Source organism: Callorhinus ursinus, unplaced genomic scaffold, assembly GCF_003265705.2.
Source record: "Callorhinus ursinus isolate GAN/ISIS: 27379988/994484 unplaced genomic scaffold, GSC_fseal_2.0 scaffold76, whole genome shotgun sequence".
NCBI lineage: Eukaryota > Metazoa > Chordata > Mammalia > Carnivora > Otariidae > Callorhinus > Callorhinus ursinus.
The window spans coordinates 4,982,416-4,997,497 of NW_027397138.1; positions in this window are offsets into that span (position 1 = coordinate 4,982,416).

Sequence of the window (15,082 nt, forward strand, 5' to 3'; positions counted from 1 at the left end):
ATCCAAAAACATAAGCTTTTTAAAGATAATCTAACTTATTTGCTTTTCTGTCCACCAGACTGGCAAGTTGATTTTATAAAGCAGGTCATATATTTATTCATGGAGTGAGGGAATGAATGAATGTTTAAAATTATCTTGATTCCATCTTGAATCCAGGTACCAGTGTGGTAGTATTTCTTGTATAATTGAATATATAATTGAATAATAAGTTGAATAATTCAATATAATCGAATAATAAAATTTAACATATTACTTATTTCTGTGTATTGTATTTAAAAACAGTAAATAAGCTTTTTAAATTTATAATTTAGGAATAAATCTTACTTTGCCATTTCATACTTTTGAAAGAGATCCTATTCATTTCATGTATGCTATAATAAACATAGACTTATATTTACTTGTTTAGAATGAAAAAAAAACACTTAGCTATGTCTATGCCTAAATCGTTCTCTCTTGCATAATGCCCAAATCAGGTGTATATATTTGTAAGTAGCATAATAAATAATTATATAAATGTTTGCGAGTGATTTGATATGTGAGTAGAACTGAGAGTTTCAGGAGAGAAAGTGTTCCTTACATTAATCTCTTGTCTTTCCAATTAAAAAGAAATGGCATGCTGTATCCTTTAAATATTAGTTTTTAGAAAAAGGCTGACTACAGAGGAATTTTATTCTTCACTTCTCCTCTTGTATTTTTTGTTTTTTTCTTTAGGATCTCTCCAATAAAATCTGGAGATACCTGGTCATTGACTATTAAATGTTTTTATATTCCTTGTGTGTGGGATTTCAACCATTATTTTTGATTACCTGTTCTGGCATGATCAGAATTTCCTGTAATATTTCTTTTCTCTCCCAAGGGAAATTAATGTCTGTTCCTAGCATTTGTCCCTTATTTTCTTTGTGAAAACTGAGACAAGGAAGCAAGGAATTAATTTAATATTTTAGCAGTATCTATTTCATTGGTCGATAATTTATTCTTATAATTTTTACTCTGCAGCCTTCTTCAAAGTGACCTCTGGTTCTTTATATGCTTGAAACACATTTTCTATAATATTTTGACCTCCTGTGATATTTTTCATTCATTCCTCATTCTGGCTTTCCCTTTCATTCTGCTCTTGTGACTGTGCCCTTTGTCTCATTCCTACAGTTCCTCATAACCAATATTTTATACTTCATATCTGAGCTACTCATATACTTGATTGCTTTTTACAAATCACTTTTCATCCATATTGGATTTTTTTTTAAGTTCTGTGATATTTACTTTTGGGTTACACATAAACACAATCCTTTGGGAACACTGAATGTTAATTTACCTTGGAACATGCCCCAATTTTTCTTCTTTTTTGTTTTATTCTACACAATAAATAAACATCTCACCACTTTTTTTAGCCCAAATGTGATACTACAGGTTACCAATACCTTATTTTCTCATTTATTGACTCCCTTATTCCCTCATTCGTCTCAAGATATTCCTCAGCATTTATTTCTTGTTAATTTATACTTATGTGTAGGCAGCTTAGGACATGGCTCTATCTTGTGTATTAACAAAAGTTAACACTTTAAATGTGTTTCTTTTTTTTAATGTTTTCTTTTTTTTTTAAAGATTTTATTTATTTGACAGAGAGAGACACAGCGAGAGAGGGAACACAAGCAGGGGGAGTGGGAGAGGGAGAAGCAGGCTTCCCGCAGAGCGGGGAGCCCGATGCGGGGCTCGATCCCAGGACCCTGGGATCATGACCTGAGCCGAAGGCAGACGCCCAATGACTGAGCCACCCAGGTGCCCCACTTTAAATGTATTTCTACATTGGGACTTCTCCTGTAGCTATAATTATTCATATTCACATTATACACAGGAAATATGTATATGGATATGAATCATCTGTCCTCAGTTGAGTTTTCTTATTTCAGATATTTTATACTTTCTTGTCATTTTCACTATTTCTGAAATAAAATTATTGAACATAGTTATTTTGTATTTCTTTATAAAATACTCATTGCATTTTTTAACCTTTCATAAGCTATGTTTTTTTCAATTAAACTCTTTAGTTTGAAGCCATTGTAATTTTTGTGTATGTGTCTTTCATGTATAAATAGCTTCTGCTATAATTTCTATTCTGTCATATTTTCTGCTTGGATAGAGCTTATTTATTCATTCAGTATACATTTATTTATTTATTTATTTTTTAAGATTTTATTTATTTATTTGACAGAGAGAGTGAGAGAGCACAAGCAGGGGGAACAGTAGAGGGAGAGGGAGAAGCAGACTCCCCACCAAGCAGGGAGCCCGATGCGGGGCTCGATCCCAGGACCCTGGGATCATGACCTGAGCCGAAGGCAGATGCTTAACCATCTGAGCCACCCAGGTGCCCCTCAGTATACATTTATTGAGTCTCATATACATGTCAGATACTGTAAGGTTGTGGATAAAATAGACAAATGGGCATGATCTCTGTCCTCATGGATGTCATAATCTAGTAAGTATTTCTAAAATGATGTGCCACGGAAATTTGCAATAAATGCTTTGGCCCTGAAGTAGAGGGTATACTGTGAAAGACTCATGGAAAAATTGGGCTTGAATTTTGACAAAGAGGTCAGGAGGTTTCTCTGAGGAAATTATCTTGAAGTTGAGATTGAAAGCAACAATAACAGTTACCTAATTGTATTAATCTGGGTTCCTCTCAAAACTAGAAATTGTGAGAGATTATCCCAAGGATCAGGAGTCTGAAAGACCACAGAGAAGGCTTTGATATTAGTGTAATAATGCTGGCGTCATTGAATGAGGTAGGAAATGTCTAATGTGCTTATATTTTCTGGAAAAGATTGAGAATTGGTGTCATATCTTACTTAGGTGTGTGGTAGAATTCACCAGTGAAATCATCTGGGACTAGTATTTTCTTTTATAGGTTACTAATTATTCAATATCTTTAAATAAATTTAGACCTTTTGAGATTATTTATCCTTTTGTGAGTTTTGGTAGAATTTGTCCTTTAGGAATTGCTTCATCTAAGTTATCATATTTGTGGGCATAGAGTTGTTCATGGCATTCCTTTATTACACTTTTCATGTTCATGGTTTCAGTAGCTGTGACTGTCAGGACCTGAGCTGGACTTGAGAGCTGAACTATTGAGTGTCAGAGTAGTCAAGACAACAAGCCAAAATGAAAGTACAATAAAAATCAAGCCTTTAGTCACTTGCTGTGATAGTATAAGCAAGAGGTTAAACCTGAGAAAGTGCCAACTCCTCCCCATCCCTCCTTCCAATTTTCTCTGGGGAATGGTGTGGGTGAAGGATTGGGTGGATCAGTACACAGGTGGGCATTGTCTAAATGCCAGCGGAGCTCCTAGCAAAGGACTCCCGCAGTTTTATGGGTCATAGGCGATGGGGGGGTGGGCGGAGAATGGGGGAAGGCTCAGAGTGGAAAAGTACTAAATACTGAGTCAGAGAGAAGAAGAATGTCTTTAAGTCCCATCTCCCATAAGCGGGGGGCTGGGGTGGGGAGGAGTCTCGGTAGAGGAAAGCCTCAGCTGAAGGTCTTTGAAGTGGCCTCTGAATTGAGGCACCTGAGCTAGGAAATAACTATAACTAATATAAGAGCATGGCCAGTCAGAGCGGGTCCGGTTCTTGACTGCAGCTTCCTTCTGAGGCTGCGGTGTGTGTGGATTGTGCATCAAGTCAGGGGGTGAGGACAGCTTTCCACAGCGAGGCCTGCCAGGTAAGCCTTTATAGTTGCCTATGGTTGGGTCAGAATGATTACACAATAGATTTTGGCCGGTGTCTTGAGGCCTTGATAACCACTATTTTCTGATATTGGTTTTGGTTAGACTGGCTAGAGGTTTTTTAATTCATTAATATTTTCAAAGAACCAGTTTTTGATGTCATTGACTCCCCCCCATAGAATTCTTGTTTTACATTCCATTGATTTCTGCTCTAATTTTTTTCTTTCCCTCTGCTTATTTTGGATTTAAGTTCTTTTTTAGTTTTCTAAGATGGAAGCTTAGGTTATTGACTTTTAGATATTTTCTTTTCTAGTACATGCATTAAATGATAAAAATATCCCTCTAAACACTGCTTTCACTGCATCTCACAAATTTTGATAAGGTGTATTATTTTCATTTAGTTTTAAATCATTTGTGTTCTTGTTGAAACTTCTATATTGACTAATGTTTTATAGATAATTATTTAATCTCCAACATTTTGGGATTTCCAAAATGTTATTGATTTCTTGTTGAAAGGTGGATATGCAGGGTGCCTGGGTGGCTCAGATGGTTAAGCTTCTGCCCTCGTCTCAGGTCATGTTCCTAGGATCCAGCCCCACGTTCGGGCTCCCAGCTCAGCCCGGAGCTTGCTTCTCCCTCTCCCTTTGCCCCTCCCTCTGCTTGTGCTCTCTCTGTCTCTCAAATGAATAAATAAAATCTTAGGTAGATATGCTGTATCAAATAATAGGAAATGAGATAAAAAGGCCTTTATTGTCAAGATTTACGTCAGTCTGATTAGGAGTTGGGTTGTACTTCTGGGCTTCCCTAAAAAGTCCTCCTCAGATGGTCTTTCAGACCTTTCAGGTGTAATATATTGATATACTGAAGCCCCATTGGTGGGGGGGTAAATTGTGGGGGAGGGGAAGCCTTCCGTAATTTTAGCAAACCTCTTATTTAGTGGACCTCTCTCCCAAGCTGTAAACTTACTAATAAGTGCTTTATTTCTTTGTTTTAAGCTTCTTTTTCTCCTTAGTTGCAGCAGGAAAGATGGAGAAGAATCAGTTTGGAGGAATGTACTTCCCTCAGGGGATAAGGCTCTACTAGTCTTCCCCTGAGAGTGGGCCTTTGTCAAGAAGAACAGTTGGCATATTTCAAAATGTTTACTTTTTTCCTCCCCCGCCAAAGCCAGGAGGGAATCTTTCAGGGCTTTTCATCATGAGAACCTGGTGTGTGTTTTTTTTTTTTTTTTGAGTTAAAACCCATGAAAGTGTGGGAGCCCCTTAAGACTACAGCCCCCATGAGTTTCTCATTCTAGCTATATTCCCGCAGTGAGTCTCCAGTGACTCATCAGAATTACCTTTTAAGTGATACCACCAGTTTCTGGCTTCCACAGTTTCTCTTCCAGATAAGCAGATCTCAGTTATGATTCTATTAGTCTGTTTCCAGCATTTCTAGTGGTGGTTTACCTTGTTAAGTTACCTGATGGCTCTAAGAAAATCTGTTGACTTTCACTTTGTCCAGCTATTTCTGGTTGTAAGAATTGTAGTGACAGCATCTAAGTTCTATACATGTTGGGGAGGAACCAGAAGACCCTGTGCTTTTTTCAAACACCTATTACCTTTCTTTCCATTCTTACATGGATTGGGGAAGGTGAGAGTGGCAGCTAAACTTCAGAATAACTATTTACTCCTCCTGTATTCACACAGCAGCTAAGAAGGAATTGAGCTTAACTTCCCTTAGGTTTCACTTTAAGGATTTATAATTCTATAAATGTAAAGCTTACATGACATTTAAAAAACTATTAACCAATACAATCCTGCCCCAAATTCTAACACCTCTTTATATACTCAATTTTTTTATTGAGTGGTAGTATACCTCATTTGTGTTCAGAGACCTCATGAAGATCAAGATCGTGGAGACGGGAACAGAAACTACAATTTATCTGAAGTCTACCATAGACTGGGCTAGGCTAACTTTTGTATTTATAGTTTATTTAACTCTCACGATAATCAGGTAGTCATTATTCCTATGCTGCACATGAGAGATCAAAGGTTTGGAATGAAAATCACATTCCCAAATTCATATAGGTAAAAGCATTTTAGAATAAATGCTTATACCAGACTTATTTAAGTCTTGTAATAGGAAATAGGTATGAATTTTTTTTTTGTTTTATAATAATGTTAAGACATTGGCATGTACTTGATTCTTGATTATAGGTAAATCACCAGGGAGAAAAGGTTTGCCTTGCCTTTCTTCCCTCTTTTGTAGGATCTTTATCTTTACATATCTTTACCATATGTACAACCTATAAATGTTCTGTTCTAATCACCTCTTAAAAATGCTTGCCTCAATATGAAATTATTTTCTTCGAAATGCACTGAGACAGAGTATAGGCACTCTTCCACTAAGACTATAAATTTAGCTTTCTAGGAGCTCAACAAGTCAGCACCAAATATTCATGTAATTCTTCACAGGTATATTCATCTATAAAAGTACTGCATTTTGCACTTTGTGCAAAATCATCTGTTTCTTCTTGTGGTAGCTGCTAATCCTATAGTCTAGCAAACATAATCCTACCTTCTCTAAATCCTATCTTGGAAAAGAAACCTTGTCAAGAGAAACAGGAAACTTAATACAGTTTAAAGGTGAACCAGTAAGCCTTAACTTTGTCTACACAAAATCTGCCCCAGCTGGAACATGGTGCCAGTCAATCCCTTAATGCAAAACACGTGGATGCTTTATCAACAGGTCTACCATCTTGAGAGAACTGGATATTTTGACAGTTTTTATTGGTGGCTTTTTTTGATTCATGAATAAAAATGGAGTTAAATAGCATTAAACAGGGATTAATAAAACACTTTTTATAGAAATAGCATGTTGCCAAATTCCTTAGAATCAGTCATAAGTTCATTCTATAGGAGATTTCACTCAGTAGGAAATGACCTTATCATCCCAGTAGGAGGTAACTCCTCTTATCTCAATTTGAGAACTTAATTAGCAATTGCACCTTTAGGAGTGTAAAGTCTTTCTGTTCATTCTTTTCCTGTGTTTTTTTTTTTTTATTTTTTTTTTTTTTTTTTTTATAGAGAATCAGGGATTCCTGAGTTGTCTGACTTACTTGAAAGGTCAGGAGCTCTTCATGATTTATGATTTTCTTCATAGGGACGCCTGAATTTATCTACATAGTCAACCTGAAGGTTAAACTGAAGGTTTCACAGCTTTTATGAAGTCCTTGATAAAAATAGCATTTAATTAAAATCATACTAATCTTGTACTTAACCAAGTATTTAAAACAAAACAAAAAAACCAACAAAGAAAACCCCACAAACAAAACTAAATTTGATTTCCAAATAGCTCACTTTTTTTTTTCCTTGGAAGTGAATTCTCTAAGATGCATTGTAGTTCAGATACAGATCTCTACAGTATTTGGGATATGCAGCAAAAGTCAGTTGTGGTTACAGTTTCCATTTCTTTGGTTATTTGTAGGCTTTAGTTTTGAACTATTGGGAAATTATGCAATTTTTAATGTATTTGTATCTTATTACCTTTCTGTTCCACATAAATGTTTTCTGACTAATCAAAGCGTCTTTGCGTATTTGTGAAGTAATTTGGTCAAGGTAGAAGGCACTAAAAGTGGGGAGAATAATTTCCATATTTCCAATAGGTTTCAGTAACCTGTTTAAAAGCAACAAATAGGGCGCCTGGGTGGCTCAGTTGGTTAAGCGACTGCCTTCGGCTCAGGTCATGATCCTGGAGTCCCTGGATCGAGTCCCGCATGGGGCTCCCCGCTCAGCGGGGAGTCTGCTTCTCCCTCTGACCCTCCCCCCTCTCATGTGCTCTCTCTCTCTCATTCTCTCTGTCTCAAATAAATAAATAAAATCTTTAAAAAAATAAAAATAAAAAAAAATAAAAGCAACAAATATCTACTAATTTTCTTCATTGGTGCTTGATAAAACTGAAGTATGCTAGACTCTCCATTTTCTGGCATACATCTGTACTTTAGAGATTTCTATATATACCTATTCATGGTACAATGTAGGATATTAAAAGAATGCAATTCATATTTTATAATAAACTTGACTTCAAGTTATCAGGCCTGGTGAGTACAAAATAAAACTTGCAAATCCTAATGTAGCTTTTGGTAACACTAGAGTGAGTTGTAGATTGGCAGGGAGGGGATTTATTAATTGTTTTTAAATCAGGGAGCAGGGCATACCCAAATAGAAAGGATTTTATTTCTTGAAGGACAGTTATTCCTGTTTGAATCTGGTATAATATTGCATGTTTTATATTGGTTTTTATTTTTGTTTTTCAGTTAACTAAAGAATTGTTTATAGATGACCAAACCATTAAAATGCAATCTTATAGTCATAAGAAAATCTATAAATGAATTACTGTGTCTATTATCCAGGAGTATATTCTGTTCCTCAGTTCTTAGATTCTCAATGTAAGTTAAACTAAAATTTAGCTGCTATGGAATTTAAATGAAAACTTGTAAGTGGAGATTGGGTTCTGACTTTAAACCAAAATAAAAAGGCATTGACATACTTGTTCACAGCTGCCATTATTAAACGCACATGACCCTTTACGTATATTTAACTGACAGTGCAAGAATTCATAGATGAGGAAATGGAGGTGTAAAAGCTAATAAGCAAGAGGCTTATTTTGAACCAGTTCTGTACACTGCCAAGATCAGCATTCCCATCCACATCCTGCTGTGTCTTAACATATATATAATTAAACTGAAAGTGATCAATCTTCAAATCTGATTTTAAATTTAAGAGTCAGAAAAGTTAGCCTTCTTTATAATTTTGATCCCACTGTAGCACATAAAATAGTACTCATGAAAAATATGGGAAGCCCTTTTCCCTTTTAACTTCAGAATAGAAAATAACTGGGTTTGAAGTGGTTTTTCCATGAAGAATTCATACAGCTAGTAGTAGTATAACCATTTATTAGAAAAAGCATCATAATTCTAAAATCTGGTTTACTGACTGGCAAATAGTGAAATGAAATATTTAAATGTTAAAACTTTACCCACAAAAACTTGTAGCAAAATATTTACCAGCATTTCTAGGATTATATAAACTTTAACTTTAAGCAGTAGAAAATTTTTGCTTGTTTTTAAATTGAGATGGTATTACAAAGCCCTAGAATCTTATTTAATCATAGAATTATAACCATATCAAACTTCTAAAGAATCTTAGAGTTCATGTCAATGTACAGCCCATCTGGTCCTTAAAGTTTCCCTATTCACACTCTTCCTTGTCTTTCTCATCGTACCTTTATTCTTCCTCACTTCCCCGTCAACTATTATTGTGGAAAAATGATGAAAAACTGCTCTTGGAGGTTCTGTTTTAATGTGGCTTAACTTTGGAGAGACAGCTGTTCTGAATTGACTTTTTTTTCAGTCCAATTGAGTTAGGTCAAAGTTGTGGGGGGAAGGAAAAAAATCACAGATGTTTCAAATCCTGGCTATCGTAACTCTTTAGCACTTAGTGTTTGTACCATTCATTTGGAGCAAAACATATGCTACCTTATATTTTAAATTATTTTTAGAAATCCCTTCTCCCTGTATTTCATTATAAGCTTCAATGCCAACATAGAGGACTTCCTTGTAGACCTTGTATCTAGCCCAGCACACAACATATGTTCCAATTTGTATATAATTGAAAGCAATTGAAATCAACTAATGTATCATTGAGTGCCTACTGTGGGTCACTCAAGAAAATGCCTAGGTGGTTGTTACATGGGAATCCTAGAACCAGTATTCAAGGGAGCATAAATGTATTGGAAGGAAAAAACTTGTACCATAACTGTAACGCAAAGTTGCCTAAGATTAGTGCTTTAACAAGGTGCAATGAAGACATAGAGCAAATTAACTAGATTGATTAAAAACATTAATAAAATATTGCCATTTGTACTTTTCTGAGAAGAGTCATTCGAGTTGACAGTGGCATTGAAGGTAGTATATGGTAAATGATCAATAAATGTTGACTGCCAGGGATGTCTCAACAGTCAAGTAAAATGAAAGGGCCAAAGCACCCAAGGTTAGGGAGGACCTAAGCAAATCATCTGATTAAGCTAGAGCACAATGAGTGTGAAGGTGTGAGAAAGGAGCCCATAATTCTAACTGGCATGGGATTGTGGAAGTTGTGGTAGGCAGAAAAATTGGCTCCCAAACATGTTCTTATTTTCAGCCCTGAGCCTGTAAACATGGGGAAAAAGAGATCTTGTAGATGTGATTAAAAGTAGGAATTTAGAGATGGACAGATTAACCTGGATTATCTGGATAAACTCAATCCAATATCATGAGTTCTTCATGTGATCAGAGAGAGAAATGATGTTCCTGGCTTCAAATATGTGAGAAGAGATTCAAGAGATTCTTGAACCCAGGAATGCTGGCAGCAACTAAAGTGCCTTGGAAAAGGCAATGAAGCAGATTTTCCTTTAGAGCTTCCAGAAAGGAACTGACATCTCGAATTTAATATGTTGAGACCTGCTTTGGACTTCTGATGCACAAAACTATAAGATGACAGATTTATAATATTTTAAAGCACTAACTTCATGATATTTCTATTGCTGTTATAACAAATTAATACAATGTTAAATGACACTTATGTGGTTAAAAATTAGGCTATAGAGAGCTAATGAAGGTTTTTGAACAAGTCAGTAATGTAGATTAATTTTAGGAAAATTGCTTCTGGTTTTTAATATGCAATACGAACAAAAAAGTTTCTGGAAGAAAGTAATCATACATGCAATTATCTTTAAATAGAAATTGGAAATTCCAGTGTAACTCTTCAGACAAAATAATAGAATTCTGAAAATAAAGGTTTTTTTCTTAGATTTCTAAATATATTATAGAACTGAATGTTTAGAGTGAACACACTAAACAGTGAACAGTGATTGTGTCACTGCTATACATGCTTTATCACACATCTGTTTATTCATATCTAGCCGTCGATTCATTTTTAATACATTTCAAAGTAAATTGCAGACATCAGTAGAATCTACCCTAAATATTTTAGCTTGTTTATCATTACCTACTGTTCCATATTTTGAAGGGTTTTTTTTTTAACTTAAATTGAAATGCACTAATTGTAGCTGCTAAGGTTTTTTTTCGAATGCCTACGGTTGTGAAACTCCAGTCTCTCAAGATATAGAATGTTACCATCTTTTAGAAGGTTCCCTTCTGTTCCATTGTGTACTGGAAACAAACCACAGGAACTGATTATGTACACTTCTCAATTCTGTTTGATATTAAGTTGGTAGTTGAAATTGGCCATGGTGGTATTATTTACTCCATAGAAGTAGGCAAACACTTCAAGTTAAACCAGAATCCTCCTCATCCTCCCAACCCACCCAGAGCTGGAGGTAATCACATATTTGAATTTTTTTTCCCCACCAAAAATTAGCTTTGCCTGTGCTAAATTTTAAAATACAAAGTTGTATGCATGCTTAAGCTAACTTAAAGTCCTCTAAATTTTGAGATTCATCCTTATTGCAGAATGTATCAGTTCTTTGTTAATGCTGACTAGGTTTTCAGTGTATGAATATGCCACAGCTAGTCATTTTTCTAGTTTAATTTTTTTAAAGATTTTTATTCATGAGAGAGAACATGAGTGAGAGTGCATAAAAGCAGGGGGAGAGGCAGAAGCAGAGGGAACAGCAGGGGACTCCCAGCTGATCTGGGAGCCCGACATGGGGCTTGAACCATGGACCTGGAAATCATGACCTGAGCCACCCAGGCACCCCTCATTTTTCTATTGATAGTTATGGAGCTGGTTCAGTTTTTTGGCTATTAAGAATAAAGCTTATGTGAGAGTTCTTTTACAAACAGTTGTGAAAAATAGGCTTGCTGGGTCACTTTGTAAATGTATGTTTAAATATGTAATTACATATATAAAAAGTATGAAGTCTGTAATCCATTTGTAGTTTGGGGCAAAAGAAATGATCCCCTTTGGTAGCATTCTGTACAGATGGAGAGGCCAGATGTTCATTTATGTATTCTCCCTTTCCTGTGTGAGAGAGCTTCCTTAGCCTGTGACTTCTCACATGTTTTAAAGCTATGCCATTTTAGGGAGGATTCTATGTAGGTAAAATCAAACCATTCCTTTTAACATCTAGAATGTGTCCAAGCTCGCTCGTGCACGTTCTCTCTCTTTATCTCCACCCCCCCTTATTTGCTCTAACAGTGTGCTGGAGCTCTTCCTTTAGAAACATGGACTTCTAAAAGTCTTTTATCCATGATTAACTGTCTAAGTCAGTGTTTTCCAGGGATTTCTGGACTGTAGTTCATAGACCAATGCCAGGGTCGATCTGTCAATTCCCAATGTATGGGTGGCCAAGATTGTTCTGGGTCCCTTGACCTATGGTGCTGGATCCCTACAGCTCCCTCAAAGGTATCTGTGTGTGAATGGTTGCCAAATTTTTATTGGGGGACAAACTAGGGATATCTTATGCCACCATGTTGTGGATGTCACCTATGGTTTTTAACTGGCAAATTTATTGACTTAAAATTACCCACAATATTATTCTCAGTGTCTGCATGGGGGATAAAATCTGGGGAATAAATCTTTCATCAACTTTTCATAGTCTCTTCATAGTTTTTAACTTATCAAATATATATTAACCTTGTAAACATAGACCTCATTTAGTCTTCTCATTCTTCATGCTAGAGCTCATTATACTGAATACATTATAAACAAGGAAAGACAATATTAACTTTTTTGCTTTAAATGATCCTGTGTATTTTAAAGAAATAAAAGTTTACCTCGATACCTACCATTTGTGATGTTCCTCATTTCCAGCCTAAAGAACTTGCTTCAGAATTTCCTGTAGTGTTGGTCTAATGGAAACTCCCTATTACCTTTTTTTTTTTTTAAAGGTTTTATTTATTCATGAGAGATGGAGGTGGGGGGTAGAGAGAGAGAGAGAGAAGCAGAGGGAGAAGCAGGCTCCCAAGGAGCAGGGAGCCTGATGCGGGACTCGATCCCAGGACCCTGGGATAATGACCTGAGCCGAAGGCAGATGCTTAACCATCTGAGCCACCCAGGGCCCTCCCTATTACCTTTTATGAGAATCTATTCCATCTTCAGTGTCAATGGATACATTTGCTTCACATGAGATTATGTTTTGAGAAATAAGTTCCTATCACTTTAATGATTTCCCAATGCCTTCTGAACTTGTTTAGGTTTTAAACATTGCTCCCCTGTATAGAAATGTCATCCTTTCTATGGCCTCTTTCAGAATTTTCCCTTTGTTTCTCAGCAGCTTGATTACAACATGCCTAGTAATGGCCTTTTGTGTACTTACCTTCTTGGGTAATTTTATCTTTAGCTTTAAAAACTTCTCATGTGACTGTTCTAGGGGTTAGACTCAAAGTTTATATGGAGAATTTGGTAGTATCCTCTCTGGTTGATTCCTTCGCAGGGCAACCAGTGCTGCTAAAAGGAGAATCCCAGAATTTTTGCCACTGGAGTTTTATTGACAGAGTAGCCTCTACTGCAAGCGATTCTCAGGCTAAAGGACCTAAGAGTCAATGTCTCACATGTTCCTTTTCCTGTATGTTACTTCCCTTATTGATCTGCTTGCTTTTGTTCGTACTTCCTAGCATTTAGGTTGTTGTCTACCCCCCCACCCCCCCAGATTTTATAGCTCCTCTATAGTAGAGGGTTGAGTCTTATAGGAACTACTCAGCTATACTGGAAACAGGACTTAAAGGGTATGGATTTTTAATAACTGACATTTTTAAGTTCAGTGAATAAAATTCAAACTACGACTCACTCTGTACTACTGCTTGACTCATTGATCTGGAAATAAAACCAACTTTATCCTTTGTATAAAAGAAATGATAAAGTATATAGTGATTTCCTCTGAGAGGTTTTACTCTTCATAAAGGCAGTTTGGAGGCCACCCTAGATAATATAATTTTATTTTAATGGCAGAATTTTCCCACTACTCTAAGCTTCTGCAAGACTTACAGTGTCTTTTATTTTACGGAGGAAAAAATGAAGTCCAAGAGAAATGATTTGACTATAATTATAGATTGGCTTATAAGACATCCAGTCCAACTAGGTCAAATGAATTTGACAAACGTATACTAAGCACCTTTGCTAACAGCAATATACAAAAGTAGGAATTTTATGGTATCTTTCCTTGAGAGACTGACATTTTAGTAGATGGTGACAGACACAGAACTATCCTTAATTTACCAAGTGAGTACTATGAGAAGGATAAACATAGAATGTTATGGAAACACATAAATGGGATACCAAACCCAAAATTGTTAATGAGGGGAACAAGGTGTCAGGCATTTGTCTTACTCTAGCAGAAGAGCTGAGTCTCAAAGGAATAGTTTAAATTAGTTAAGAATTGGGGCTCACTTCCTCCAGATCACTGTTCCAGGGTCTGAGAGACCTTTTCTGACCACAGTAAAGTTGTACCTCTTTCTGGTAGTCCTTATCTCATTTTTCCATATTTTTTTACTGTCTAAAATATTTTCCTTTCTTCTCACTGCTCCCCCCAACTCTCCCAACTAGTACTTAAGCTGAATGAGTGCAGACCACCCTCCCCCATCTGTTTTATTCACTGCTCTACAGTGTTAGAACAGTCTCTGGAACATAGCACGTTCTTAAATATTTGCTATATAAATACATTTAATAAATACTGTGAGTGATGAATAGAGGGCAGTAAGACTTGAATATTTTTGTAAGGCTATTGTAGCAACAGAATGCATATTCTAAGGTGTTTGCAACTTGTCCCATTTTTGATGGGAAATTATCAAAGAGAAAAATAACATGTTTATGTGAATCACTGTGATAAATATGGAGTTAATAGGCATAGGGGGCAAAAATTGAGTTACTACATTGACTGACAACCCTCAAAGTCATAATTATGAAATCTGTTTTCAACAGAGCATCGAGTTTTGTGAAAGAATAAAAGAAAAATCCAAAGAGCTAATCCTTGAAGATTAACTTTTTCAGAATGACAATTCTGCCTTAACTAAACCCTGTCATTTTCATTAAGAAACTAAGTGCTCTGAATGTCTAAATCATAGGAGACTTTGTAGAATCTGGACAGCAAAAATAAAAAGGAAATGAGAAGTGTGTTTGAGACGGCAGAAACCATTATATTGGAAGGGTCAATACCTGTAGAAGCACGAGTATGAAAGAAAATGACCTGTTTAAAGATAATGTATTACATATAATGAAAATACATGTGGAGGAAACTGAAAATGAGAGGAGATAACTAAGCAAATACCCACTTACCCAGGCAGAGTAAAGAGCCGGACATAGACTCTGCCCTTAAGAGGTTTGTTATAGACACTATGTAACCATCTATTCAGGTACATATTTGCAGACTATAATTGTGATAGATTACTAG